This window comes from Zingiber officinale, chromosome 10A, assembly GCF_018446385.1.
Source record: "Zingiber officinale cultivar Zhangliang chromosome 10A, Zo_v1.1, whole genome shotgun sequence".
Lineage (NCBI taxonomy): Eukaryota > Viridiplantae > Streptophyta > Magnoliopsida > Zingiberales > Zingiberaceae > Zingiber > Zingiber officinale.
Genome location: NC_056004.1, coordinates 11,789,205 through 11,795,431, shown reverse-complemented (window position 1 = coordinate 11,795,431; position 6,227 = coordinate 11,789,205).

Here is a 6,227-nt window from a genome sequence, read left to right as displayed (position 1 = left end):
TCAATCGACTAGTGCAAGGACCAGTCGACTGGTAACGGGCAAATCAGGTTCTGATTTGTTCCAAGCTCTATAAGAAGGAGCTTGGTATGGCCGGCCAAGGCGACGAAATTAGACTTGGTTAAAGCCTAATTAGTAGTCACCAAAGTGCTCAAAGTTCCTTTGTGTCCAAGTGTTGTTGGTGAGTGTTGTGGTGAGGTTTCTCCACCCACAAGGAGGTTGAGCTAGCCGGAGTTTGCCGGGGACTAATCCACCGACGGATTGAGGGATCGTCCACCTTACAGACACGCTGTGGAGTAGGAGCAAGTTATCTCCGAACCACGTAAATGAACGTGTTAGCGGTTTGCATTTCCATTCTTGTATTTAGTGTTTAGCTTTCTATTTGTGTTTGTTTGTATTCCGCTGCGCTAATAGTGTAGGAAGCTAACGATTTGGGGGCGTCGTCTATCCAACCCCCCTTCAAGCCGGCCACCGATCCTCCAACAGGGAGGAATCGGGTTAGGTTCGGCGTTTTGGGGAGGAAAATAAAGACAAAAAAGGATTTATATAATCTAACATTTCCTCTCTTAAATGGGTATCCTAAACTGGCCTAATCCGAACCCGTTAATTCGTCCCCACAAAATCCGTCATACGAGTTCCAAAAAATTCCTAGAAAATTTCTAAAAATCCAGAAAAATTCTATAAAGCTATTTCTCCAATAACCCTAATAATTAAATTTTCCGATATCTCACATTCTCCCCGACTAATAAAAATTTTATCTCCAAATTTCGCTATAACCAACAGCAAACACTAGAATATAACCAAACAGTATAAATGCTGAAAGGAACTCTAATCCACATACCTCAAGTAAATAGATGAGGGTATCGAGTTCGGATCTTATCCTCCAACTCCCAAGTAGCCTCCTCGTCAGAATGATGCTGCCATCCGACTTTAACCAGCCGGACAGTCTTGTTCCGCAACTGACGCTCTCTATGGTCCAAAATCCGTACAGGAACCTCCTCGTAAGTAACGTCAGGCTGAATGGAAACTGATATATCTGACAAAACATGTGCCGGATCGGATACGTATCTCCTCAGCATAGATACATGGAATACATAGTGAATGCCAGCTAGAGATAGTGGTAGCGCCAGACGGTAAGCTACTGCTCCAATCCTCTCTAAGATCTGGAATGGCCCAATATATCATGGAGCTAACTTACCTCGAAGACCAAATCTCTTCACCCCTTTCGTGGGTGAAACTCTCAAAAATACATGATCACCAATAGAGAACTCCAGGGGTCTCCGTCGCCGATCAGCATAACTCTTCTGACGGTCCTGAGCCTCTGACATCCTCCGTCTGATAGTACGAACCAACTCTGCCTCCTGCTGAGCTCTTTGAGGTCCTACCAGCTGGGCCTCCCCAACCTCCTCCCAGAGGGTGGGTGTCCGACATGGTCTACCATACAAAGCCTCAAACGGCGCCATTTGGATAGCCGAATGATAGCTATTGTTATAGGCGAACTCCACCAATGGCAGGTGGTCCTCCCAGCTGCCTCTGAAATCCATAACGCAAGTCCTCCAAAGTCTGAATGGTCCACTCTGACTGTCCATCTGTATGCGGATGGAATGCCGTACTGAAACGAAGCTGTGTACCTAAGGCCTGCTGCAAACTCTGCCAGAATCAGGACGTAAACCGTGGGTATCTATCCGATATAATGCTCAATGGAACACCATGCAATCTGATAATCTCTCGACAGTATAACTCTGCTAATCGATCTAGAGAATCAGTCTTCTGGATCGCTAAAAAGTGTACGGATTTGGTTAATCGATAAACGATTACCCAAATCGTATCATGGCCTCGTCGAGTCCTAGGCAATCCTAACACAAAATCCATAGTAATATGCTCCCACTTCCACTCTAGGATAGGGATCCTATGAAGTAAACCAGCAGGTCTCTGGTGCTCAGCCTTCACCTGTTGATAGATAAGACATCTAGCCATAAAATCTGTGATGTCTTTCTTCATACCGTTCCACCAATAGGAACGCCTCAAATCATGATACATACGGGTTCCACCTGGGTGGATAGCAAATCTAGAATTGTAACGCCCGCCCTCCTTGCTACTAAAGGGACGGCGCTACTTACTTACTTAACTATTCCAGAATACACATGCATATTTAAAATTTCTTTTGAATAACATAAGCAGTGGAAATGTCATGAAATTATACTGGAATATAACATAATACAATTGGTTCATGTTAGTTATAATAAAAATAACATAGCAGGTCTTTATTTGTCTTAGTCGAGCCACTGCCACACACACCTCCTTGCCTCTCCTGCAGCTCCCTTAGGTCATCCATCCCTTGCCTTTATCTGTGGTACAAGGAAGTAAGCTATAAGCACACAGGCTCAGTAAGATTCTTTCCTACTCACAAAAACTGTATCTCAAAGCATAATCATATAAGCATGTAATCAATGAAAACATAATCATCTAACATTATGTAATGTGAACATAGCTTCTTATTATATCATGTCATTATAAACCATGATTCTAACATATCATAAATAAAGGGATCATGTGAAGTGAATCATAAGAAGCATAACATATCATCAGGTCATATGAAACATAAACAAAATGTCTCATAACCCCATATCCTATAAGTCATAAGAGTCTGGCATAACATCATGTCATATAATTCATAAAAAGAAACCTTTCATGCTATGAATTGGTGCATTATGCAAAATGTCTTTTTGAAACGTATGCCATGTCAAGTGCAAGATGTCTTTAAACATATCTTTTAATACTTAAACATAATATTATCATCATGAGGGTGCGGCTTGTACCACATACATACATAAATGCGCGCAATCCCTAGGATAGGGTAGCTAGCCCCGAACCTACTAGGGATCTAGACCCGTTCATAGTCCGTCGGCCTAGGGGCGTACTAAGGAGCCCATCCCTTTTTACTAGACCCGTTCATAGTTCGTCGGCCTAGGGGCGCTTATGGAGCCCACCCTTGGTACAAGCCATACAAAATAAAATACATGTCATGCATATCATATCATATCATATCATCATAAATGTCATATCATATCATCATAAATGTCATGCTCTTGTCTTAACATGAAGAGTGCTCTTAATCCCAACTTAAGGGAAGCAACTCTTAGCCATTTTCTTATCATATCATAAGGCATGCATTTTGGGCACATAGCCATCATATAAAATCTTTATCATGCTTGGTTCATAAGCTTACGTAAATGAGCATGCTACATATTTGAAATCATACATGCTTGAGTACATAGTCATCATAAGAATCATTTCATGCATAGTTCATAAACATACATAAATAGACATGTTACTTGTCTTATCATAAAGCATGCATACTTAAGCATAAAACATATCATAAGAGTCATCATCATGCATAATTCATGAGCATCCTTAATTAAGTATATAAAGCATCATAGACAACCATAATCATACATGGAAAACATTTACTAGCATCCCCTAATTCATATCCTAGCATGTGAGACACCTAGCAAAGTCATAATTGGGTCTCTAACCCTAGTTTCATATGGTGGCCGAAAGTCACCATGCTTAGTTTTAGGTTACAACAACATATAAGCATGTGAACCTTAAATCAAATTCATGTCATAAACTATAAAGAATATCATGAGCATAGGTAGTAGGTTCTAAGCTTCCTAGGCCTTTTAACTTTGTTGTGGCCGAACCTTTAAGAGCATGAAACTAAGTTCTACATAAGCATAAAATACCAAGATACCTTCATATCATATCATAAGGGAAATCCATGAGCTTGCCAAGTTTAAGTTTAAACATTCTTGAACCCTAGCTTATAGTCATGGCCGAAAGTTCATAAGAAGGGAAAATAACTTCTAAGCAACATGCAAACATGAATAACTAGCCAATTTCATAACATATCATAAAGAAGTCTATGAGCCTACTAAATTAGGTTTTGAACTTCATGAAACCCTAAAACTCCATCATGGCCGAAACTTCATAAAACAAGAAGTAAATTTCTAAGCAACATATAAACATGAATACCTAGCCAATTTCATAACATATCATAAAGAAGTCTATGAGCATACTAAATTAGGTTTTGAACTTCATGAAACCCTAAAACTTCTCATGGCTGAAACTTCATAAAACAAGAAGTAAACTTCTAATCAACATATAAACATGAATACCTAGTTAATTTCATAACATATCATAAAGAAGTCTATGAGCATACTAAATTAGGTTTTGAACTTCATGAAACCCTAAAACTTCTCATGGCCGAAACTTCATAAAACAAGAAGTAAATTTCTAAGCAACATATAAACATGAATAACTAGCCAATTTCATAACATATCATAAAGAAGTCTATGAGCCTACTAAATTAGGTTTTGAACTTCAAGAAACCCTAAAACTCCATCATGGCCGAAACTTCATAAAACAAGAAGTAAATTTCTAAGCAACATATAAACATGAATACTTAGCCAAGTTCATAACATAGCATAAAGAAGTCTAGGAGCATGTTAAATTAAGTTTCAAGCTTCTTAAAGCCCTAGAATATTCATGGCCGAACATATCAAGAAGAAGATCAACTCAAACTTAAACAATATCCAACATAAATTTCTTTTAACTAAGTTCATATCATAACATAATAAGATCCATGATCATGGGTTCTTCTCCTTTTTATCTTTTTAAGTGTTCTAACTTTTCAAAAATATCGTAAGCGACTTCTACCACAGGTGAGGGAATACTTACATCCTTGTTTGATTTACTTAAGGAGAAAATCTTGCTTGTGGAGCCTTCCTAGAGAGGAGTCCTCCTTTGTTTTTGGATTTCGGCAAAGAGAGGTGAGGAGGAGGCTTGGTCACGGTGAAGAGAAGGGGGAGGAGGAAGAGGAGAAAATGAATTTTCTTCTTTAATTTCCCCTTTTATTCATCATGAGAGGAAGAAGGGAAAATGCACTTTTCCTTCTCCTTTCTCTTACTTCTCCTTAATGAAAAGAGGAAGCAAGAATCCTCTTTTCTTTTGAGAGGAAGAAGGCTACTCTAACTTCTCCTTCTAAATGAAAGAAGCTCTTTTCTTACTCTTAACTATATTGTCACTTCTCTTTCTAACAATAACTTCTCTTGGTCTATTGGTTAACACATACATGTATTTAGTAAGAGATCCAAGGTTCAAACCTTTGGTCATCTCTTTTTGGTTCTATTTTTATTATTTTTGCAAATTTACACATAATGCCTATTTTTATTCAGGATAAAAATATATAAAATCTTGCTAAGTACCCTAGGGTTGTTACAGTCCCCCACACCTCATAAAAGTTCATCCTCGAACTTAAAATAGTTGTAACACCCTAAATTTCATGATTTAGAGTTCTAAAAGACCTTATTAAAATCTAGAAATATTTTATAAAAATTATAGAGATTTTTAGGAATTTTTAGAGTATTTTTACGTAATTTTTGGAGTTCGTTTGATATTTTTACCAAGAGAATGAAGTTTAAAAAAAAGAAGAAAGAAAAATGTTGAAGCTGGGTTTTGAACCCAAGACCTCGGACTTGAACCAGATCTAGCCAACCTGTAACACCCACTAAGCTTTTAAGATAAGCATATGAATGTAGGATTTTGCCTTAGAAAAATAAAAGGAAGTGGGTTGAAGCAAAAAGAAATAAAATAAAATAAAAAGAAGAGGAGGTCAAGGATTGAACCTTGAACCTCTTATATTATAATTTAGAGAATTAATTAGTAGAAACCAATTGTGATAGAGAGAAGATATTGATATCAAAGGAGGGAAACTCATGATAAGGGTGAGAGTAAAAGTTAGCCAAAAGAAAACAAGAAAAGAGCAAGAGAAAGACAACTTGCCTTCCTTCCTTCTCTCCCTCTTTCTCTCTTCTCTTGCCAAAAATAAAAGAGGCTAATTAAGGGGATTCATTCCCCCTTATTTCACCATGAATGATGAGGATAAATAAATAAATAAAAATAAAAATAAAATAGAGAAAAAGGGCTAAGGGAGAAGGAAAGCAAAAACTAACTTTGCTACTTCTTCCTCCTTAACATAAAAGGGAGCAAGTAAAGAGAAGAATTCTAATTTTTCTCTCATTTCTCTCATTCTTCCCTCTCCCTCACCGAGAACCTCAGTCCCCTCTCCTCCATCTTCGGCCCGAAGCCAAGGTTTTCTCCTAAGAAAGCCTAAGATACAAGGAGGACTTAGCAAGGGAATCAAGGGAAGGGAACTAGAAGAAGAGGCT